A 26,199-nucleotide genomic window follows, 5' to 3' on the forward strand; every position below is an offset into this window, starting at 1 on the left:
TAATCCCTTATTACAACAAATATCAACTAGACGACCAAACATTCAACCCTTGAAACGTAATTATAACTTTAACCAAGGAGCCCTTGGCTTAACTTTATGACGTAAATATTAGTGATACGTACTATTATTAATTAATATATCTCATCAAATACATCTAAGTCAGTATTTTGAATCTTGTCATTACAAATTTTGGATATGCTGAACTCTATTTCCCCATTTTTAGGGAGTTATCAGGAAATTATCTCAGATTTTATAAAAATATAATTTTTAAACATGCTCAATATAATCCATCCCTACATTTCTCGTATAAATAACCTACTAAAACTCAATGTTTTACTAACTTTTTGTCAGGGGATTAAGGAAATTAGATTAGGTGTTATTATAAATACTTATTGTATCTTATATGTCATGCCTATCGTTAAACAATCAGGCTACGTATTCATTTTAATTGAAACTTTTATTTATTTTAGTATTAAAACTTTGATGATTTATAGAACTCATAATTACTTTCTGATTCGAACTTGAAAGTGTTGTAGCTCAACAACCACTCCAGATAACCATAACAGTCATTTATTATTTTGGCCCCCTATCATTTACTAATTGTAATTCTCAATAATATAAATAAAAAAGGATGGGGGGGGTTGAGGGTCCAGGGTTTTTTTGGTCGGGGTTTAAAGGCTAGGGGGGTAGTTTGTTGGGGGTTGGGGTAGGTGGCCTGTTCGCTATTTATACGTATGCCTGGTCCTAACATATTTTGCCATCACTATTGCTTCAAAGAAAACTCGATACATAAGTATGTAATATACTATGAATGTACCATAACACCAGCAGGTAAAACGAAAAATAAAAAATCATAATTCAATCCCAACCTTTACTTCAAGAAAATTAACAATCACTTCAACCAAAAATCTACCTGCTTTTATAGCAGGTTACACACCCAAATAAGTACATTTTCTTCTTGTCTGTAACTTCTATTAAGAAATTAAAAAAAAAAAAAAAAAAACGAGAGAGAGATATGTACTCGCATGTACCTACATTCAAATATCTAATTTCGATTACCTGAAATTTCCGTGGGCCCTTCTCTTACTCCTTTGGTTCATACTGGACTTTTTATTTTTTATTTCTATGGAGCTTGCCGTAGAATCATACAAATGCTATGAAATACTCCTATATGTTTTAAGACAGAAAATATGTATTGCTTTATTTATTTTGTTCAATTCAAACCTTGTGACGTCAATGACACCACGTCATTGAGCTTTTTATATATATTATGTAGGTTTTATGTCTAATAGCTTGCATTCTAGAGTGATTTGATTTTTATCTTTTTCCGAATTTCGATTACGGCTAGTGCTGAAAAATTGTCGTATGATTAGAGAATTACCTATAAGAATTTATTTGCCTGAAAAGGTCATCTTTAGGTCACACATCTTCATTAAATGATGAAAAATGCAAAGAAATCTTACAAAATGAATTAGATACTAACAAGATATTTTACATTTTTTGTATAAAATAGTTATCATAGATATTTTTTTATCCTATAAAAATACAAGTAAAAAGGGTTTTTCTAAAATTTTCTAATGGAACAAAAAAAGAGGAAAACGTTAGGAAAATTTGATAAACGGATTATATCGCGCATCCCTCTTTTTAAAATTTTAGTAAAGATAGATGGATCAAAATTATTATATGTTATTCTCAAATCAGGAAGCTTTAGATAAAACTTTATTAATATTTTTTATATGTTAGAATAATATCAATCATAATTAATGATTGTAAAATAAGTTTATGCTGTTTATTTTAATCATTATTGACGAAATAAATAACTTCTGTTTCCTTTCAAACTTTGAGCTAGATTACAAAGATGAGATCGTAAGAAAATAAAAATCTGTATCGCTTATTTTCTTACTAGACCCGAAGTATCTGTAATCGAAACTATTCCACATATATAAATATATATAGGTACATTTCGTAAAAATACATCTTCAAGATTCACTTGATGGTTGGACCACTACGTACGACCACCTTACCTGTCTACACATGTATTATTATTTTATGATTGTTCTTTCTTTTTCATCTACCATCATACACTGAACCGCGGAGTCTTACAGGCGAGCGAGCTTAAATTTTTTTTTATAATCATTTTTGACTTATTTTTTTCTTTTTCTTTCGTCTTCTTTAGTCTTTCAAATGATTCTCAATCATTTGAATCATCTGTGAAAATAAATAGTTTTAGTTTGTATTCAGTGATACTTTTTTCAACCAGTAAATCGTCACTAAACCTTAGAAAACCTTAAGAGTATGCCTTCAGATTCCAGCATCTAAAGAATCACGGTAAGAAAAATATAATTATTACACAAATATTTAGTAACAGTTAGATAATTCGAACCCTTTTTGCATAGTGTCAATATACTTTTATACATATTGAATTTTGTCATATACAAAATTCCAATAACTGTCAACAGTTGGGATTGTATATTTTTCTTTAAATGTATAAGTTAATTTACCAGCCAATAATATATAATATTCCATCAATTAAATTGAAGATAGCTATTTAAAATAATAACATGATTATGAAATTCAACCAAAAACAATGAGAGAAAACCTAAAGCATTCAACAAATTGGAAATAAAGTTCACTGAAATGGAAATAAATTTCGTTATGGAGTATTATAACTATTTATTTAAATCATTTTATGGTTTAAGAGATTTTTACAGTTAGTATTATTGAAAGTAATAAGAAATAGATATAAAGAATTATAATAAACTTGAGAGATTTGTATTTTTTTTATTGGTATCTTAAACAAAATTGATGCTGATCCTCTCCCAAGTTTGAGATCTCCGTTTGAAGTCTACTATATGTGATGTAGTTTCGTTGTAGAACCCCAAATCAGTCCAACACCCTAATAACTTAATAAGACCTAGATAATTCGATCCATGTTCTACACAATGTTGTTCTAAATCGATTCCACAAAATGACACGTTTTTTGGGGGGAAACTGAACATTTTTTGCAAAAATAATTGCTTTTTTAATAAAAGTCCAGGTTTTCAGAACATGGTCTAACACAGGGATGTCCAACCCGTAGCGCACGGGCCGTATTGCAGCTACTCTTAGTGTTTAAGTGTGACACATTATTCTCACTTGAAGTAGCTTTTTTTTTAATGTCACAATATCATCAAAAGGCATAGGACACGCATAATACGTACCAACATTTAAAAAGTATATATATTTGGCCTAAATTTGAGATAGATACGTATTTAATAGTTTTGTTTTATGAAGCCATTTTTCATTCAATTTAATTTAATAGCTTCTATGCCCCATTAAAATATTTCAAATGACAATGCAGCCCATTATATATTTAGAGGTTAGTCATCCCTGGTCTAAAAAAAAATATCGATCCACATTGCTCTAGAAAAAATCCTTTACGATTGAACCAGTAAAAAAAAGTATGTTTCAGAGGTCAAGTCTAAACTCTAGTCATTAATAGTGGAGTACATTTGATTAAGTGTTTGGTGCAATAACATTAAATTTAGGATGTATTAACAAACGGTAGAAATTGATATAACCAAGACAAACAGGTTAATTAACTTATCTGCAAGACATGCGATTTAATTATATACTTGTACATATTAATTACGTTTAATAGCTATAAGAAAGTATTCATGAATAAGTAATTAATAATAATTATTAAAATCTCCACTGAGAAAAAAATGTTATTCGTCAGTGAAAGATGTTTTTGAACAATAAAAAAGACATTGGAATACAGATAATGGTTGATGCCAATTCTCGTAATAAATTGTTCCCTAATAAAATTTAATACCTTTTTATTTAGTAAGGACATTATGGCCATTTTAATTTGAATGATTTATTTTATTGATGAAATTTAATCAATCAGACGATAACTTAAATAATTTAGGCTACGAGTATTTTTTTTTTTCTTAACAACCCTTGTGTATGTAAATTTGTATTAATCACAAAACTAATTAATTATCCTTCATATAATAAGTCAATGCGATGATTGCGTTGATGCACTGCAATTTGGGTTTAAACTTTGCACAAAAAATCGTCAGAATTAGGTTAAAGAAAGTGATAGATTCAACCTTTTTAAAAGATTATAATATAGGAGTAAAATAAAGGCTCATAAATCAAATTCTAAGTTTTATACCCTGTACTTATATTTGTGTATTTATCAATTAGTCCCTAAAATTTGAATATATTTTGTATTTACAAGATTGATTTTTTATTGACACACCTTATTCCATTTCATTGGTGCCATTGGTCTTTGATTGGGTGAAATTTTAACTGTTCAAGAAAGAAATTAGAATATAGTTAAAAAACTGCCATCACAAATCATTTCATTTGACTGCGATGTCTAATCAAAAAGAAACTGTGATTGTCCCATACAGAATTCAATTCTCGTTTTATTAACAAATTCAAATTTTTAAAATGATGTTGGTATGCAAGACCATAACATTGGGGTTGTTAGTTTTTTACTAACAAATAAAAAGATTAGACTTTTTTTTAGTTCTCTGTGATTTTTACTTTTGAAAAAAAAAATTAAATAAGATATTAATTCAGAGGACACTTTTTAAAAGAACTTTTAACAAATTGTTTGTTATTCAAAGTTTATAATTCTAAAAAAAAACTATTTTTCTAATGACATATCAATTCAAAATTAAAATATAACAGTTTTTTTTTATCAAGGTACATAAATAAAACATGAATATGATTAAATAGAGTCATTAAAATACTTTTGATGAGGATAATGCAATAATTGAACTCTTATTTGATTGTTCTTATATTAATGACGTAATTTTGGGCTTAATTTTTAATAAAAATTACTAATTGACAAGTAATATATGACCCATTGCATAGTTGAAGTGTCCACAATTGTATTACTTTTAAGTAGTAAATAAATAATTTACAAGAATAGATATTATATTTAAATATATCAAAATGAAATTGATAGTATCAATTAATAACTGATTAATAAAATGAGCTATTGTGTAATGTAGTAAGACGTAACTTGTACAATCTGATTATACAAGTTACAACTTGTACACTACATTTATGTACAGGGTGTTAAGATAAAATCGCCGCATTTTACAAATTTAAAAAGTCACTGAGGCAATACTTTTCGGCAGATTTACTTGAAAATTCGCTTGACTTGGTAGATGTGAATGTTGAGAAAGAGATCATTTGATGAATCGCCCTCCAGTATCAGTTAAGGCCTTAATACAGGCCCTAAGGAAGAGCAGGCGTTGAAGAGGAAGCTGTAGGTCATTGTTTCCATGAAGGAGACAATTAGAGAGTCATTGATGGCGGGAGATGTTCAATTTGCTTTTTTTTTCGACGTAGTCTCCGACAAAATAGTCCATCAGATTAGAATCCGGACTGCTGGGTCATATTTTATTCTCAATGATGTCATAGCATTGCTCTCTCAACTACTCTAGTCACTTGTCTGAGACATGCCATGAGTCTTTTTTCCAGATCAAAGGCCGATCTCTAGCGATTTGCTAGATCCAATGCAGAACAATAAAAAAAACTTTTTAGATGAATTTTCTTGTCTTATTTCTCCTCGTCAACTTTTTTATGGGTGATGACGGATCTGGGAAAATCAATCTATAGAAAAGTCTTAGGACTCTTTTGAACAAGCCGGTTTGGGACACTATTTATAAAGAAAACATCCAAATTTAGAATCTCCATGTTTTTTTTAACAAATTCAATTATCTTTATACATTTAGCAGCTGTCGCCATGACCCCAAAACTTCACTAAAGTTTGTTGAAACAACAAAATTTATTTTGGCAAAAAACAGGACGGCATTCGACAGCTGCATCATTACAAAATTGCCGGTGCACGCAAGTATCAATTTGATCTTAACGCCTTATACAAAAACGAATGAAAAATTGTCTTTTATAAGAGGTACATTGAATTTCTGAGAAACATAAAAGTATGTATGGAATGGCTCTATTAATATTCTGAATGTGGTAATGAAAGTAAAAAGGTTAAGAGCCACTGTTTTATTAATAGGAAATGCCATATTCACTTTTATTTATATAACCATGGTGTGCTCTTTTGCATCCAAGACAAAAAAGGGAAAATATTTGAAATTACGTGAGTAATTTTATAGGAGCATGACGTCATGGATCCATGAACATACCATGATTCATCACTTTTATACACAAGTAGTGTTGGATCGGTTTAAATAGACTGTAATTCCATCAGTCCGGTTCTAATAAAATTTTCGAGTCCTAGGGCCGGTTCTTATCGATCTTTTATGGTATTTAATGTAGCTACTAACTATACTATTTCAGCTATTCAGCATTACTTCTTTCAAAAAGAGAAGTAGTGTTGTGTCTGTCCCGTCCAGTTCTGTCCTAAAATTTATAATGTTCGGTCCTTGATAACATAACTCAATTTTATTTCCTGTTTTTTCTTTTATCAGTTCTAGTACTCACAGTCCAAAGTACTGGACCGGTTTCAAAGATTGATAGTACCGGTCTGAAGACTGGACCGAACCGAATAAACAAGAACTGACATAGCACTAGAGACAATATATCTTAATTTTAAAGTAGGAAATGTGTGACTCAATAGCAGGCATATACAGTCATGTTATGTTAAAATTTGAGACGTCTAAGTCAATCCAACTCAGAGTAATTGGCCAAAAAATAAAGTGTGTACCGTGAACAATTATATTGCAGACAAAAACGCTCAGTACTATTTGGTTGGTTTACAGAGATGGGAACATCTCTCGAAGAAATGTCTTGAGTTACAAGGATACTATGTTGAAAATAAGAATTCTGAATAAATGTTTTGTATGTTTGAAAGGTCGGAAACTTTTCAGGCCCTCCTTGTACAACAATCCCATCCATCTAGAAGCAAAGAAAATGAAAAGATAGAGTTGAAGGCCCGACTAATCGGTGAATTGAAAATGTTGACCGTTAAAAAAGATTTAACTAATAAAAAGAAATATGGAGACTGATAAGTGAATGAGTCCTAAGACGGATCCAGCACTATATACAAGTTGATAGTTTATGTAGGTGGTACCTTCAACCTTCGTTTTTCGTCACATATATAAATATCATACTCTATTTTTTTTTATATATTTTTTTTAATAAACAAGATTTTTAGACGATTAGCAGCAATAAGAAGATAGGTTATGTTTAATAAATCGTTTATGACTTTAAATGTATTTATGTTCTTTAGAAGATTTTTTTTAAATAATGACACGAGCCGACTTCTTATCCGTAATATCTTCTTTTTTTTTTGTACTTCTTACTTTTAAATCCTTATCTGTTGTTATAATTGTAAAAGAGACTGAAAGAGATAAAATATGTAATCTTTTTCTAAGCTTCAAGACATAAAAATACATAGATTTTTATCAATCTTTTTTTTTTTTTTGTGTAGGTGAACTTTTTTTCAAAGAACAGAAAATATATTGATATATTATATGACATACCGATAAATATATACTGTACACTTGAAAGTATGTATCTTTTGAACAACTAATCGACTTGTTGACGCACATATATATTGTATACTTGTTACACAGATGATGAAACTCTAAAATAATCAATCAAGCACATCATTTTGCTTATTTTTTTTTATATAAAAATGTTATTGTAAAATAACAATATTACGAGTAATAAAAACTTTTAGTGTCTATTATATTAAAGAGAAACATTTTAACGAAGAAATTATATAAATGTTTTCTAAAGTGAAAAGTTGTTACATCACATTCATTCCACGTATCAAAGTATGTACCGTGTGCGTACATATATTTATCTGCCATAGGTAAAAGGGAGTAAACCCTTTTGCAAGCTTTAAGAAATGTACACACGCCCATACAATAGGGTTCATCACTATGATGGGGAAGGATGTTCATAAATCTAAAAACTTAGGGTTGTATTGGTATTTTACGTCCCAAGCCCCTTCCTCTAGTCTCTGATGTTTGTTCTCGAAAAAGTATCACAAATTTAATTGCACCTTCTAATAGGGCATCATTTTAATCAAGATTATGGTAAAGTACTATGCGAGGGGGATCTGAAAAGTCTCCGACGTCAATTTGAAGATGACAGCACTTGTAAATAAAAGCTACTCACATCGATATACTATCTGTTATATAATAAATATTCGTTGTCTAAAGTGGGTGAAATAGCTAGGCACATCTGTTAGCGTCGTTGAGAGTTACTCAACAATGTTCCAGCCATTTCGGATAACAAATATTTATAAACAGCTCGATACTCAATTATGTCCATTTTCACAAAAAAAAAAACTCTAATCAACACACTCAAACTACTATTATATAACAACCACACCTCCAAAATGGATGAAACTTTGGTGAGTAACTGTTAACAGATGATAGATAGATGTGACTAGCTTTTATTCACGAGTGATACCATCTTCACGTTGAGTTCGGAAATTTTTCAGACTAAGCCCCTAGTTCTTTTAGTAAGTTAAAATACATTTCCCTTTGAACGCTTGTTCATACTAAAAACTGACTGCATTAGTTAAAATTAATGTTTTAGTTATGACAATAGTCTTTTATAAAGAGATAAAGTCTAGTCATACCCGTATTCATAATCAATCCGCAATTTTAACAAAAATTACCTAATTCATTAATTGATAAATAAAGCTTTTTATACTTTTAATGTAAAATTTCTTACTAAACAAAAGTACTCACTCCGGAGCTTCCAAATCTCGTGCAATAGGCAAGAAAATCACACAGATATACCCTTTCTCTATCAATTGAATACCACACATAGAATTTTGTAAAGTAAATAGAATAGTAAAGATGACCCATAATCAAAATTTTACAAAAGCACTGGTTTTGTTGGAACTTTCAAAACGATAGGGATCCCAAAGAAAGGCGTTGGAATTAGTGTTTTTGAATACGAAAGATGTTAATGCGAACAAAATTTCGAATTATGAACCTTTAGTTGCTGAGGATATAACTTCTGTTATCCTATCAGCTTTTACAATACAAGTTCCATTCTCTCTGATAGTTCCAGACACATTTGGATTGAAATATGGTGCTGATGTGATAAAGTATTACCATTTGATGTGGGGAAAATATTAAGACTCTTTAAAATCTTGGATTGTTTTTAAAATAATTAGTTTTACTATGACTGTTGGTACTTTGAATGGTTAATTTCTTTCTATATGTTATTTTTATTTACACTTTGGTCCTTGTTATATGCTTGTAATTGTCTTTCGAATTCTTTATGTTGACGGACTTTATTTAGTCGATTTTGCTTTGTTTTATGTGTATAATGGTTAGATAGTATTATTAGAAGAGGTATACTTATAAACTAAAAACTTTATTTATCTAATTTTTTTTTATTTGATCCTTTTTTCTTCATTTTTTTTATGTCATTTATGCAGATAAAATGAAATCCTCAATATAAAAATACATTAAATTAACATATATTCATTCAAATTTTTTTATGGTGGTCAAATTAAAGAGAATTTTGAAAGAGAGGTTACATAATTCAAAAGATGTGAGACCAGTTGGCTAAAAAACCCACATAACAAGTAAGTTTCTAATTAATTCAAAACTAATATATTGTTAATCCAACCAAAATAAAATATGATAATATTTTATTTTGGCATACTGACTTAAGAAAATATTGACTGCTCAAAGAATATTCAAAAATATTGTACCTAAATTCAGTGAGGTAGTAAAACCCCATTGCTCAGAAAGTCCCGTTTAGATTCAACACTTGTATGATTAAATAAATCTAAAAGACTAAGGAACTTGCAAAGTTTTACATTTATTTTAAATTCATTGGTTAGAATTATCTCTAAGTTTAAGTTCATGTAATTGTTGAATAGTTCATAAATTTCCTTTTTTATGAGTAAATAGACCTTTTAATCATTGCTCAAAAGTCGACCAATGTCCATGTTCCCTCTTCCGTATAAAATTATGATGTCCTTCACATAATATCAATATTTTACTCTATTATGAGACCCAAAATACTATACACCTAGATAAGTGTATGTATATCATTTTGAACATACCTTGGTAAATATTTTTGCATCCACCTTGGTACAACAAACAAATGACAAATCATTTACTAGGAAACATCATACTTAATAATTAAGCAAGTGAAGGTTGAAATTTTTTTTCCACAAAATATATATTTTTGAAAAATACAAAAAAGTGAGGATCATTAATTTAAAAGTTGATTAAAGATTTCATTTTATTATCTTCTTCATATTCTACTCATATTTTGCTAAACAAATGGAAGGGGATATGCTTTGATATGTATTTAAGTGATGTAATTAATCTGAAAAGGGGACATTTTGGAAGAAAGATAACAATCGAATTAGCTAGTATTGTAAATGAAGTTTGGGTATATGGCAGCCATGTCGAAGCTTCATGGCTTCAACGTTCGGGTAACAGATGCTACAGAATTTCTTCTAGATGTACGATCAGAAAGAAAAGTTGGGGGAATTGAAATCTACACTTTATAGTGGCCCACTTTTTGATCTATAATGACAATTTTTTCTGAAATTTGATTAATAAGAAATCATAAAAAGATATCTAAAACTTGAACACGTCAAAAGTTTAAAGTTTTCTTCTTTGTATATAGTGGTGTCAGGATTTTTTTTTAAACAGTTCTGGTATCAAAATTAGTTTCTGTATACAACAAAAATATAGTTAAGAACAATTAATATGCTCTGACAGAAGTGGTTGTTGGATTTTTTTATAATGGCAGTAGAAGTGGGCTCGTTCATTTATTTGATGACGTTATAAAAATTAATTTTCATTCATCCTACGTTTTATTTTCTGGAATATTTTCTAGCCAATATTTTTTTTTACTTTACAATAATGTATAACTTGGGATGCATGCATTCTTCCTCTAGTGCGTAAAATTTTAGTACTGAAGGGCAAAGCCAATTATTTCTTTCAGTTCAGAGCTGAACATGAACTTTTGATAGTTTATGTAATTTGGGACGTCAGCAAAAACGCTCTCCAGTTATTTGTTTGGATTTTTTCCATACAACTTATCTTGTAATGGAAGAAAGGAGAACAAGTTTTTATCGAAGAAATTGATCAATGCGTTACCTAATTTGAATTCTTATTAACCCTGGATATTTGTAAAAAAATATGCCATATAACATATATTTTGTGTTAAGTTAAGAAAAAAACCATTTCAAACAAAAAATCATAAATAAAAAACACCCTAAAACATGGAGGAAGAGGATCAAGAGACTAAAATCAGGGATAGAAAGCGATTTACTGTTCAATTTCAAACATCCTTGGGTTATTTAGATTTTAATACTCCCTGTAAGGAGTGTGGAAAAATGTTCAACACAGTTATGCATGTGTTTGCAAATTGCCCAACACTTAAGATTTTGAGAGACTGTATCCCACTAAACATATCTGGAATTACAGAAAAGTTTCTATCGCCTTTAGTTTTATTTGGGTTCTCCTTAAAAGTCCAAAGTGATCCTACAAGAACAAAAGCTATTGATTTTGCCTTATCAAGCTGTAAAAGCATGATTGTAGAGAAGCTGGTAGTAGTGGAGCCTTCCAGAATCGAAGAAATCAGAGCAATTCAAATAGTGTTCATTCATTTGTATAAAATTTTAAGATATTTTGTGGCTTTGCTTTGATTATTTACTTATTGTCGAATTTTTGTATAAGGCACGTTTTGGTGACAAGGGAGTGATTACAAACATCATATATAGTAATTTTTCAAGATGTTTGACTTTGGTTTAGGGAATTAATTTTAAACTAGAATGTTTATATAAATATATATTTTTTTATATGTAACTTCTCTGAATAAATAAAGTCATAAAAAAATTATGAGAAAACACTTTTTTTATATATATAAATACAGTCCAATATTTTGATCAATTATATATTTTGTATTCACAATTTTTGGAATTGGATGAGAGTTATAAAAAATTTAATTATACTCTAAAACCTTTATTTGATTACAGAAAATGTTAATTTGACCCCAAGTTATTGAAATTATAAAAAAATATATTTTTTCTAATTCTTCTATCTATTTTGTTGTTAATTTTTGCTACTGTTTGTAGAACTTGTGACGACTCTAAAGGATTAATCTGAATATTTATTTGATAAAAATAAGTGAGATTTCGTTCGAAAATACAAACGTAATCCGCATCTATTTCGAGAAAAATTATTTGAAATTACTTTTATATTGACGAAACAAGAAGTAAATAACATTGATATCCTTGAATCTTCATCATAAGATGATGCTATAATTTGTATGTTAGACGTAATCACATTTTGATATGTGTTTTTTTTTTGTAAATTATTGTTGTTCCAAGAAGATAGAAAAATGTTTTCGATCTTGTGGATTACATAGAAGGTTCGACCTTGAGTACAAGTACATACAAACATATAAAAAACTCTCATGTGCTGCAATAGCTTCTTATAGGAATGATGTAAACAGTTCTCAATGATAAATACCGTTTATATCAATCAATAAAGGTTGTGTACCACATATGTAGAAGTATATACATACATATATAATTATAAAAATACTGAATCAGAGTGTTCAAGTTTTCCCATAGTCAGTTTCTTTTTTTATTCATGATAATGCATTCATTATCATCAGCCGAATCAAAAATCATTTCAAAAACCAGGCTATTTAATCATCATTCACTAGTCTACATAAATATGTAATCTGGCATGGTCTCTATCATGGATCGAAGCAGTGTCAAAAAGAAAAAAATTTACTCGATGAACATAAATTAGTATTGTGACAGTCCGATTTTGGACTACAGTCTGATTCAACCATACCTAACAGCAGTGGCGTTACTAGCCATTTTTAGTAGAAGGGGTTGAGCCCCCTGAAAGGTTCTGAAGCCCCCCCCCCCTCCTCCAAAAAAAAAAGTATCAAATCTTATATATATAATCATACTTATTAGACTGCACTGAACTGATAAAAGTTGAAAATTTGGTATCGCTGGATATTTTTATTCTGCATCTTATTCCTCTAAACAAGAAAAGAACCATCAAACGTCAAAAAAAAAAAATGGTCCTTCATGCACGCGTTTTGATTTGAAAATTTGTAAAAGGTCGAAAAATAGGAAATTTTAATGTTGCTTCTTTAAAATTATCGATTATCGATTTTAATTCCATTAAGTATTATTGATAAAACATATATCTAGCAAGAGTATTTATTTATTTAGACGTTTCCTTTCATTTTTACTACTCAAATCTTATTTTTTGATACCAAATCGGAAATATATTATTACTAAATATACTTTCGTTGTTCATTTACGCCAAATAAAACACTCTATTTTACCAATTTATAATTATGATCTACAAAAACTGTCAATTAAACTCAATTTTATTTAATATTCCTTAACTTCTATTGGGGATTTGTTTTATACTTCAGCATATTTTTATTTTTATATTATAAAAGTTCGGTATTCTTTCATTTATTATGGACATTTAATTTCTTTTTTTTTCCAACTAATATGTTGACTTTGAGAAATGACTACCCTGATAAAACAATTTGTGGCGTTGTCCAAATACTCGATATTAATAATGAATGTATCATCCCAATTGAGATTTGGTAAATAATATGATCGAAATAAAACCTCTTTTCTCTTCTATCTTTCTTTATATCTCTCTTTCTCTCTGTCTCTTCTCTTCTCTCTCTGAATCTTTCTACATTCCTCTCTCTGTTTTTTTTTCTTCTACCTTCATTCTTTGTTTCGATTCCCCTCTGCAACGCAGTCGCCCTATGCTAGTATATAGATATATAATACACCTATTTATATAAGAAATAATATAAAGGTGTTGGTAATTTTTGGTGCTAATCATCCTGCCCCTCCCCACCCCAAAAAAAAATCCTTGATGAAGTTGTAATTTTAATATTTCTCATTTTCAATAAGATTTGTAGAGCAAATAAAATCTTCACAATACGTATGTATGTAAGATGTACTTCAACCCATAAAGTGTTTTTATGATCATCTCATACCAAATAAATTATTTTATTTGCAACTATGGTGATTATTATTTAACAATTAGCTTTTTTATGGCCAAGCCTTATACTCGTATTTCAATATTCAATAGATTTTATGGTTGTAATATAATGTCGACTATGTATATACAAAGTACATAATTTCATATATGGGAAAATATTTTGGAGTCTATCCCTTTTGTTGGAAGGTTATTAAATGAGGCAACAAATTTTAATAACAACGAATATATTTTAAAGCAACTAGCTGTAAAACTTGGCACCATCCTTATAATTAGGAGTCAACAAACAGACAAACTATGCTTTAATATTGTGAAAATATTTAGTGTGAATTAAGATTTTCATGAACACACTCATATGTGTATACAATCAATACTTATCATTATTTTTTTTTTCACTCATGAAGTGAAAACATCAAACTTTTTTGAGAAAAAAACAAACTATTCTTCTCGTTGACAACTAAAAAAAAAAATTCCTCCCTAAAATATGCTTAGGATTTACAACCAAGTACGATCGTTGCTCATCTAAAATAAAACTCCCAATTTTATATAAAGTACTTCCGTTATCTTTTTTCTTTTATTATGAGCTATATCTACACATACTCATTGCTAAAAATGAGTGTGTGTAGATACTTATATTTTATACGACTCTATACAGCCGGTGTTTCTAAAATAAAAAAATTTTTGGAAAAAAATTTCAAATATATTTAAAATAAAAAATTTTTTTTTAAAAAAAATTCCAAAAATTCAGAGCCATTCTTTAAAAATTAAATCTTTTGAAAAAAAATTACAAAAATCTATAACTATACTTTAAAAAAGTAGGAAGTCACGCTAACCTCTTTCTCCAAAATAGACTATACGGAGAAGTCCTTTATTTAGATCTAGGGAGGAAAGAGATTAAAAGTTCTTACATATATTAAACTCATTAACAAAAAACACACGATGATGACTTTCTTAAGTATTTGTCTGGATGGCATTCATTATTTAGCTAATTATTATTTCTTTCCTAATAATGGATAAGTCTGAATTATCCTTCACTACAAATCCACTACAAATTGCACACAAATATTGCAAAAAATCCTCGTCATGATTACAGGATATGATAAATTTTATTTGAAAGGCCATATGTAAATATCTGAGCCAAATAATCTCTCATAAATCAAATAAAGGTTGTTAAATCAGAGAACCGCAACTTTTCGAGGAATGAGAACCACAGTACATCTGTAGTTCCTCGTGGAAGGACATGCCATAATAAAATATAATTTAAAAACAAAAACTGTCTTATTTTTGAAGGTTTAATAGGATACATTCTGCACAACAACAGCGGATAGTTGAAATTCAATTATTGTAACCTTTTAATAATAAGGAAATAACTTCACAATGCGAAGAATTTATTATGGGAGTCGAGTGAGAGGGATCTCGACTTTTTCAAGATGTTCGGACAATTAGCTAGTTTGAAGGATAATAAAAGTAAATGGTAGGTCTCAGTGAGTGGAAGAGGTTTTGAGTTTGTCTCTTATGAAGTATTCTGGGGGATTGGGAGAAGGTTTCGTAGTCGATCTGTGGACTGAAGAATGAGGCCGGAGGAGATCACATCTCAATAAGTAAAACACAACAAAAAAAAATTTGCATCTACCATGAACCATCAAAATATAATTAGAGGATTAACGTCATAGGTATCATAGAGAGGAACTTCAATATCATTCAATTCATTAACTCCAGAAAATCACTAAAAATATACATTAATAGAAATATACAGTAAGAAATTCAATGATTATCTAATCCTATTTTGAAACTTATACGAGCAATTATGATCGATTAAGTCAATATTTTTCTCCTTCTACTTCAATAATATACATTCTTTGCTTTGCAAATTTTCTTATTATTAAAAATGTTGCTATACTGGGCCGTTCAAAATTATTTACCGATGATGTCAATATACTTTTTAAGAGGTTTTGTGGCAACCAATCTGATTGTTTCGTATTTTTACTGTTAAAATAAACAAAAATCCTTCCTGTGAGAGCGTAACAACTTCCACACGTGAGACAATGTCCAATCAGGAAACAAAGAGGATCGAAATCGCAGCCCTCCTCCGAGCGGGAGTGCCTCATAACAAAATTAAGGAACAGGTTGGGGCCTCGTTGAAGACAATTTACAACGTTTCCAAGCCCTTGGAGGCTGGGGGTGATCTCAAGCATTCCCCTGGGGCTGGCAGGAAGCCCACTGTCTCAACAAGGCAAGTAAAGGCAGTGTTCAAGAGGACTCCCAACAGGGGCATTGCCGACATGGCCAGAAAGATGGGAACGTCGACATCAACTATTTCAAGGGCATTGAAAAGGGATGGAGGAAAGTCCCTGAGGCGTACTGAACGCCCTCTGCTAACTGAACGTCAGCGAGAAGTCAGACTTGAGCGTGCCAAGAAAATCTTGAATGATATCTAGAGCTCATCTGGACGCATCATCATTTTTTCAGATGAGAAAACTTTTACGGTCCATCCTGTTTTCAACAGGCAAAATGACCATGTTGTGAGCTTTGGAGATCCAACGGGAAGGCCATGAAGCCGGTATGGTTCCCCATTGGCTACAGATTAACAGCGAAGGATTATGTGAAGATTCTGGCGTCCAAGGTTCTTCCGTGGATCAAATCCATAGTCGGCAACTCTCCTTGGGTTTTCCAACAAGATAGAGCACCCGCTCACGCTTCCAAGAAATCTCAGGAGGGGCTCAAGGACAACATGAACTTTTGGCCAAGGACTACTGGCCCCCTCAGAGCCCAGATCTGAACCCACTAGACTTCTCTATCTAGGTGCACGTGGAGACCAAGGCCTGCAAAAAACGACACAAGAACATAAATGCCTTAAAGGCTGCTGTCAACAAGGCCTGGGCCTCCATGGACACTGATTACATCCAGCAAGTCTGTGGCAGCTTCAGACGTCGCCTGACCAGTGTCATTGAGTCAAATGGTGGCTACATTGATTAAATTTGATCACAAACTATTTTATTATTCAAAAAATGTATGAATAAATTGTCATTCGAAATGTCATTATTGTCCGCAATATGTTCTGAACAAAAATCGGTAAATAATTCTGCACGGTCCGGTAGTTGAATTTCAGCTATCCACTGTCACTCTCTCCAAATTTGAAAGAGAATGTATAACGTTTACTTATACTTTATCAGTATCACTTTTTCTGAATAATAAAAGGTAAATAAATAAAAAATATGTCATTGTCACTCTGCCAATTGAAAGAATATTGGGAAAATGAGACGTTTAGTTGTTATAACTTCTTAGTAAATACCACTCCGTATCAAGCAAGGATATACAAATGGAGAAATTAATTTGATGTCGTTTCTCAATTCTACTCTGAGTCCAGCGTAGGCTTACACTAATTTCCCAAATATTTCTTTCTGTTACTCTTCGTCATTCATGAGCACATGCCCTGTTATGAATTTATACTAGGATGTTCCCTCATTAATAAATAACGAATAAGAATAATGAGAACAACTTGGGAAAATAGAAAAAAAAAAAAAAAAAAAAAAACTCGCGTGTACTTTAAGTCATATTTTCAACATCTCTATTTATAACACCCACTTTACTACTGTGATGCTCATAAACTAATCCAATGAATTGGGAATTTCTCTTTGTATTCCTATTTTTGTAGATGTTTGTTTTTTTATGACGCATCAAACAATATGGAGATTAAGTTACGTATGTATGTGTATGTGCTAGACTTTTTAATGTTACAGATTTAGAAAGGTATGTACATCTTTATTTCCGGAATAACATGAATACATAATACCTATCTATGCAGCAATGAAGGAAGAAAAATAAAAGTTCGATAAAGTCGTTTTTGACATTTTTATTTTTGTTCATTTTGAAAGTTTCATAAACAATTTACGAAAATCTTAAGCTGTAGGGTATCAACATATATTGTGTATATACAGGGTGGGAAAGCTATCGATGACTTGACTTTGGTACGAACTCTTGGGAAAACACGTGCCCTTAGCAGTTGATTTTTAGTGCAAGATAGCTGGTTCACATTTGCCATAGTTGTAAAAAAATTGAATCAATTGACAAATTTGTTATCCCAAATAATTAATAAATACACGGAGGCCTTCATTAAATCTGCACCAGGAGCAACAACATAACAATTGCTCGAAGTCTCGGACTCTGTGAGACGTTTGTTTGAAAGATTAGGAGGTAGTTTCAGGCATCTAAAGAAGATTTTGAGGCAACAGCAATGCAAACAGCGATTAAAGTTCGGACACCAGAATGCGTGGACAGAATCCAGCAAATCGTCACTGAGGACACAGTTAAGTTCATCAGGGCAATTGCTCTGGTAGGCAGAGTAGCTTATCCGACTCTGCATTCACGGAAACCTGAGTTATTACTCATACAAGATGAGGAAGGGTCAGATCTTGACAAAAAAGGACAAACAAAAATGTTTAAAGCACTCCCAATAGTTTATCAAGCACCCACTTCATCAAGATATGCTCTGGGTTTTTTTTTCAAAGTTTTTCTCGTAAGCCCCAGAAGGTCAAGAGCCAGACATACAGGTAATTGATCGTATGCCAAAAGATATGCCCGTCGTCATGCAGACCAAGTTCCCAGCTCACGTCATGGTGTTTGGAGTGATTAGCTCCGAATGATATGTCATGTCTCCTCTTATATTTCCCCAAGGTATCAGGGGCATCACTGATGGTTAACTGGACGTGCATGAGACCCAGGTGAAGCCATGGATCGACATGTTTGCCAATGGGAGCCCTTACATGTGGTAACAGGACTCAGCTCCCTCTCATACCTCGAAAAATGTCTTAAATGTCTACAAGATAATTTTGACGAATTCAAATCGCCGGATCTAAATCTGATGGATTTTTTTAATTTGGGTTGCGATGGAACAACAAACCAACCAAAGCCCTGCAAGAACCAAAAAAACTTTTCAGTTGGATCAAGAAATAATTCCAGGATTTGCCAGGGGACCAAGTGGAGAAGGCATTTTTTCGCTTTTGGCCTCGTTTAAAGACTATAATTAAGGATGGAAGTGATTTTATAAAATAAAATAAATCAAAATCCATTAAGCTTTCAAAATCTGGTTTTATTTTTTAAATCTGATAACCAGTTGGAGAGAAAATTGCTTCAGTAAAAAATCATTTTCGCAGCACACATAGCTTACACACCCTGTACAGGTTACATATATAAGTCTTTTTCATTTTTAAATTCTTGATAATGTAAAGAAGAAGTATAGGATATTATATATATGTTATGCATTAAAAAGAAAAAAAGGACTAGAAAAGTGACATGGGGATTTGTTTGTATTTGTGTTCTGTTTTGTTATGTTAGATATGTCGGGCGTCAATTTAATCATGGAACACTTTATATTAATGAAATATGCGGTTATAATTTATATTTCAAAACCAACGAACATAAAACTAATTCAATATTTGTCAGATTAATCGTGATGAGCAGACCTTAGTAATACAGCCTGGCTCAATCTTCCTGTAAAAAGCAATACTTCTTGACGAATGACAAAAATCCAGCAGCACATTTGGATCATCAAAGAAAACCTTAACAGTTTGAGACAATTCTGAGCCGAAAAAAAGCATTTACAATACAACATGAAGCTGATAGACGTGGCCTGTGGGTGTGACAACAAAATGGTGTATCCTGCCCAATTTCTGACTAAAGATAGGACAGATCCGGTTCGCTTTGGATATTTAGACGTAAATACTTTAGTGAATTTTGCCTACTCGAACTTTTGGATCTAGATCTGAGATCGAATTTAGACAGAAACTCTATGCTTATTTTACGAGCATTTACCAAAAGTTCAAATCCTAATACAACAGATTACTCATTACAGATGCTAAAATAATGCGCAACTCAATGTTATTACTATTAGAACGGCATTATTAGTCACTAATTATTATTATTACCATTGTTACAATTTCATCGGACAGGTATTGTGTCTCTCAAACCTATCTTCCTAAAGAAAATAGAAAAAAAGGTCCAAAATCAGTTGGTATATAGCCAATTATAACAATGTAATTATTATTTAATAATTGTTCACAGCTTCCTAAATCTAAATCGTATACAACCAATCAATGTTAAGAACATTCATAAGAGGAAAAGAAGAACAAACATCGGCAGCTGACAACCAAATAAAGTATACCTTTTTGTTAGTGAGGTAACCGTGCGTTGCAACTGTTTATGTAGATGTGGCTCCAATAAATGATCAAGATTAATAGAGATACGTTGTTTGCTATAAATATTTTTTTTATTACTAGGATTAATTAATACTATGAGCTTTTTTAAGATCCAAAAAATACCTCATATCTTTTTCATGAACCATGGAGCTTCGAGTACTTGAATCTGGTTAGGGTCATAAATCTCGTATCTTTTCCAATAATACAAATTTACTTATATGTACAGTACTGTGTAGTTTGGATCCGGATCCAAGAAACATCCTATTTTTAAATTCTGACCTATTCCAAAATAACCTGAAGTAAAAATTGGTATCTAATGGATTCTGGTTGAAGGAGTTTTAACCACTTTAATCTTCCTATTTGAACCCTTTAGATTATTAAGCTTGGTCACATGTGAAGAAAAGAGCTTGTGTCAAGGCTATCTCTAAATGTCCATTGACGATACTTAGAAGACATATACTTTCCGAAAATTAAATTAAATTTGCACAAACATTACATTAACGAAGAAGGGTTGCAATACAATATAAAGATAACCTCCACCATTTATAAATCATTTTTGGTCTTTCTAAATATTCTTAATCAGCCCCAGGCCTAAGGGTCCTAAGGGAGATTGACAGTGCCCAAAGTCATGATACAGATATCTGTCTCTTCGTGCAGATCCGTTAATTATAAATATCCGAAAAGAACCACAGGACAACAGATTCTAAAGGGTATTGGCTGAACTAAATATCGTGATACAGTTAAACATTGAATATTCTTGCTGAGGAGCCATTTTAAATATTCAAAATAAAATTCTGGACCACATGTCGAAAAAAGCATGACATGATAAGGACACCCGTCGCCATATGTATACAAATTAAAGGGGCATCCTAAATTAACCCAGGGGCATTAACTTATTATACGTATATTAGGTTATTCCGAATATACGTAGAAATACGTTATTTTTTATTGTACATTATAACTAAAATTTATGTTTGCGGCGAGTATTTTCATCATGCTTTGTTTCCCTGTGGTTGACTTAACAACCTCTGGATTTGCTCTCTTGAATATTTTGAAAATTGCCTAATAGAGCAGGAATTTCCCTTAATGTCCGAGCAATTTGCAAAATGTCTGACTTTCCACATTGCTCGTAACAAATATATATCACATTTATTTGTAACCCTATTTGTTATAAAAGTTCTCACCCCTTCGAAATATATATCTATCTCTGTATGTTGGATAAGGATAATAAATAAAGAAACAAAATCTATCTATAAATTACCAATTTTCTGTCCATGTATTTTTGTTGGTTGTGTATTCTACAGGGATGAATGAAATTACGTGTTTCTCTCTCATGTACCATTGTAGTCTATTTGTGCCTAAAAACAAAACAATAAGCGGAACAGAGAATTTATGAACCCTTCATGAATTACAAAGATGTATATGTATAAAATGTTACTTTTTCATATATGAAAACTTCCCTCCCTGGATAAATTCCCTAGTAATTTGATTTATATGTAAATTTGTTTCTACATAAAAGTTGTAGAGAAATGATTCAATATGGAAATACTTTTAGATATTGATTTTCATAGTTTTTGACAGACATTCTCATTTCATCATCATTTTATTGTAATTTCTCGTTCTTCATATCTATACCTAAGTAATCTAAAGAGTCAGGCAATATTTCTTATATACAGGGTCTACCCTAAATACTGTAATTGAATAATTGTATATAACTATTTCATAGTACATATACCGGGTTGCTCTAATGTAGTGGAACACTGAATTTAAATTTAATGAATCGAAAATATATTCGTCGATTGTTTTCAAACTCTGTGAAAAATAGATTATGTATTTTAAGATTCCTTATGCCAAGTTTTGACCCAATTAAAAACAAAATAAATGAGAACGAGTAAAATGGAGCAACCAAGGAGGGAAATTTTGTAGCTTTTCTCGAGCGGCATGTCCCCCATGGCCATATCGAAGGAGTTTTGGTGTAGCCTTACGACTGTTTATCGTGTCAGGGACTTATTCACCACCACACTGATCTAAGGCGTTGTAACCACCAAAGACAAAGTCTACCCTCTCATTTTTGTGGGGAGGAAGGTGTGGCTCAATGCAGAGGGTTACATCAAATTCTGGATAACAGAGTGCTTGAGTGAGAGAACAACTTTTTGCCACTCAAGACTAAGCTCCAAGTTTTCACGTCGCTAAAACCCATACCATTCTGAAAGACAACTTTCCGGGCTTTTGAGACCTCAACATGTGGCCACCCTTCTCTTAAGACGCGAACTCCTGTATCAAGGCGCATCTGGAGGAGAGGGTATGTGCTACTCCTCACAGGAGTGTCCAGTCTCTAATGGCGTCCATGAAGAAGGAATTTACCGAGCTCGAATCTAACTACATAGTTAATGTCAGGAAAAGATTTAGGCCTCGTACTGAGGCAATTATTAGAGGTGAGGGCTCACATATTGAATAAAAGCTTTGCCATGTACTATGTTCAGATGATTTTGTTGAATAAATGTCTTCACAAAAACCTCCCATTTAAATTTTAGTGTTGAAAATATTAAAATATGAACCACTAGATAAGATCAACCCTGTATATTAGTAGAAATCTACAAATATTATATAAACAGACTATCTTACAAAAAAATCAAACAAAAAGGTATCTTTTTGCCGAAATTACAGCCTTGAGTGTGTTAAGTAAGATATTCGCAGCAGGCACGGACCATCTCCATGGGAATATTGCCCCATCCTCAAATTAGGGAGGTTTTCCAAGCATCCAAAATGAGATGCAGTTTCTTGCAGGCCCTGTCTCCAAAATGAAACAGATTTGAAAATCCATCAGGTTCAAATCCGGACTGGATGGATGCCAAATGATAATGCTCGAAAAGCTAGGGTGATGAGTCTTGTGAAACACTTGCGTCATATTGGACGGTTTAGAGGAAGCGCCATCTTTTTGAAAGATCTTAGTCTCTTCTTTGAGGTAGGGAATATCCCATGAAAGAAGACATTTCTCCAGGATAGGGTTTACGTACTCTTAGATGTTAATTTTGACTCCAAGTGGGAAAAGACAAAGGTTTCCTTACCGTATCTGTTGACAGATGCCCTACCATCAATGAATGTAGCTTTTGCGTCTGATTATCATATACTTTCATAGCCAAACCCCAATCATTTTGAGAGTTTGATATAGCCTCCACCAAAAAAAACTAAGAATAACTTTAACATACTGAGGATTTTCTTGATTTGGCTTACTCCAAAAAAACAGTTGACTTTTTTACAAAGGAAATTTTTACAATGATATCTCGAAAACTCTTTGACTGATATACGTCTTTGTTACAGTATTTAGGGGCAACCCCTGTAGATTTATTTATGAGAGGATTTTTTGATATCAAAAATTAATTGGCTATAGAAAGAAAATGTCAATATAGATAAATAGTTTCCTTTAAATGTCAATTTCCTTCAATGCATAATTCAGAAAGACTTTTGTTGTTATTACAAAAGGAATATATATTTTGTTAAAATCGATACATTTAGTCAAGGCACATGCGACTCGTCAACACAAAAGGAAACTAAAACAATTTTTCACAAAACTAAGTATGGACTACATTTGTATTCTTTGACGAACTATCATCAATTTCTAAAATCAAATTTGTCTCATTATCCACGGCAAAAATAGCACTTCAAGTACTCACAATTGATTGTAAAAATAAAAGAATTAGAAATCGACAGCTTATATTTAAAAGGACTTATCAGGGTCAATGAAAGTATTTTACATCGAATTATAATTAAATTTTTGTGTATCTTAAATCATAACAGTAATTCGAAATATTATTTGTAATTGAACTTAATATGACCATTTAAATTGACTGTAAGTATATGTATATGAAATAAAAAATTAAAAGGTACTTTCTTCTTAAATTGATTTTTGTTCAAGATTGTTTTTATGTTAATGCATCACGTATGATATGTTTAAAATTGTATTAAATTAGAAAAGATTTAAAACAAGTTTTTATGAGAAGATATATCTTATGTAAATGTCGAGTACAAGTTGCAATCAAAAAATGATTTCAAATTAAGAATTTAAATCCTTCTTATCTTAAGGATAATGCAATAATCGAACATTTCATGTTTCATTAATTATTGATGTAATGTTTGACATTGTTATTAAATACTATTCATTAATAATTAATCTTTGGTACATTATTTAGATTAATAATGTGATTATAGGTTCGAATTACAACTTTTATACAATAATTATAACAAATAGTAATTGAATTGTATTCGTGATAAAGAAAAGCTTTTAGCTTTTTAGTCTTTTAAACCTAATCCCTACTTGATGGGTACAACTTATCTGACTAATAGAGAGAGATTTCTTTTTATTGTGCTTTTATTAAAATTTAATGCAACAATATCAAAAGTGAAATAATAATACAATACATCAAGAGTGATTGCAATACAATTAATCATAAATAAACCCCTAGATCAAAGCCTAACCCTTCAATAATAATAACTTATGATTTTTACAGACTACATAACATATACTATCGTCAATCATTTTGGGTATATAAAATATGAAAATAATAAAATTAAAACAGACAAACAGAAAACATATTCGATGTTCTTGTCCTCATCATCAGGTATCTTCTTACTAAACGTTGAAGGGATGATGCGAACATACATTACTATTGTGGGAAAATCCTACTAATGTCTGCAACGTATTTACGTAATACTCCGTATCTTGTTGCAGATGCAAAGAAAGTTTTCATCGGAAAGTGAAAGCTTATTGGACACCCAGAAATGTGGCAGCTAGCTGTGTATGCTTCAGTGTTAACTAAAGCAAAGCAGACAACCCTTCTTTCTGGGGTAGCATTTTCCTTCCCTTTGAACGTTCTCATAAGAGTGCAGGCAAACGAGTACTGGGGATGGTAGTCACTCAAATTAAAAAGATCAATATTTAAATAGAAGAAATATCGAAGACCAGATAATGCTGGGCATTTTGAAATTGAGTTTAAAATATTTCCACAGGCAATACAAAGGTGAATTAAATTAAATTAAGGCCGTCGAAATTTGGAACTAAGTCGTAAATTTCCTATCCTCCTTGACAAAAGTGAGAGATACCATTGTTACCTTTTCCCATTTTTGCGGTAGGTCAAGAATATCATTATATGTTTTACAAATTTTATTTATATTATGCTCTAAGGGAGGCTGAAGTAACATGTTTAACTGCCAAGGAATACGGGAGTGAGATTAATTTATCTAAGATACACTCCTTCGAACATGCCTCTTATCCATATTTGAGGTGCCCAAGATACTTTTGATCGAATTTATTTTTTATAAAAAAAGAATGGACCTTAATCCATTTAACATCATTTACTCTGATCGTTAACAAAAAAGTTAAACATAATTTGAATTTGTTTTTGATATTGCAATTTGATTTTTACCTTTATGTATTTGTTCAGTAGTACTTGAAATTTTAGGAAGCAGTGTGTTTATTGTGCATACATACATATATAGAATATGCAACAACTTACATTAATTAAATTAGCTACAGCAATTATACTAATGAATATTAGTGATGAGACGATTAATCGGAATTGGGATCTGCATCGAGAAAATAATGTTTAAATTCCAATTCCTATTTATTACTGGTATTTAATTATTTATTACTTTTCTAAGTAATGAAAAAATAGCCCCCAACCAAATCAAAATATTTACTTGTTACGAGAAAATTGATTTTTTAAATTTTTTGTTAATAACCCTGTATTTTTCATCTATTTGTCCAAAAAATTTAATATTTGATTTTTCAAAAAGTTTAATTAAATTTTATTTTCAATTTTTTTTTTTTTTTTATTCAGATTAGCTGGGGATTTTTAATTTTTTTTACAAAATATTTAATATTTGTCATTTTTCTTAAAAAAAATTTAAAACATATCATGAATAGTTCTCGATTTATGAAATTGTTTTGCAAAATATTTAATTTTTTGTGAGGAGGGTTGGATTTTTGAAATGATTTCCAAATAATGTAACTTTTTCAGGGTAACCATGGGCTTTTGAAT

The 26,199-nt window shown here is 31.0% G+C and overlaps 1 protein-coding gene across 1 annotated transcript in view; it reads left to right on the plus strand.

The window, feature by feature from the left end:
- Positions 1-2,079: 2,079 nt before the first annotated feature.
- Positions 2,080-26,199, plus strand: part of LOC121129187 (uncharacterized) — a 60,085-nt gene continuing 35,965 nt past the window's right edge. Inside the window, exon 1 of the mRNA XM_040724868.2 lies at positions 2,080-2,328. The gene's annotated coding sequence lies outside the window, so the exon portion shown is untranslated. The remainder of the gene's footprint in view (positions 2,329-26,199) is intronic.

The sequence above is a fragment of the Lepeophtheirus salmonis genome, chromosome 14 (genome assembly GCF_016086655.4).
Source record: "Lepeophtheirus salmonis chromosome 14, UVic_Lsal_1.4, whole genome shotgun sequence".
In the NCBI taxonomy this organism is placed as follows: Eukaryota; Metazoa; Arthropoda; class Copepoda; order Siphonostomatoida; family Caligidae; genus Lepeophtheirus; species Lepeophtheirus salmonis.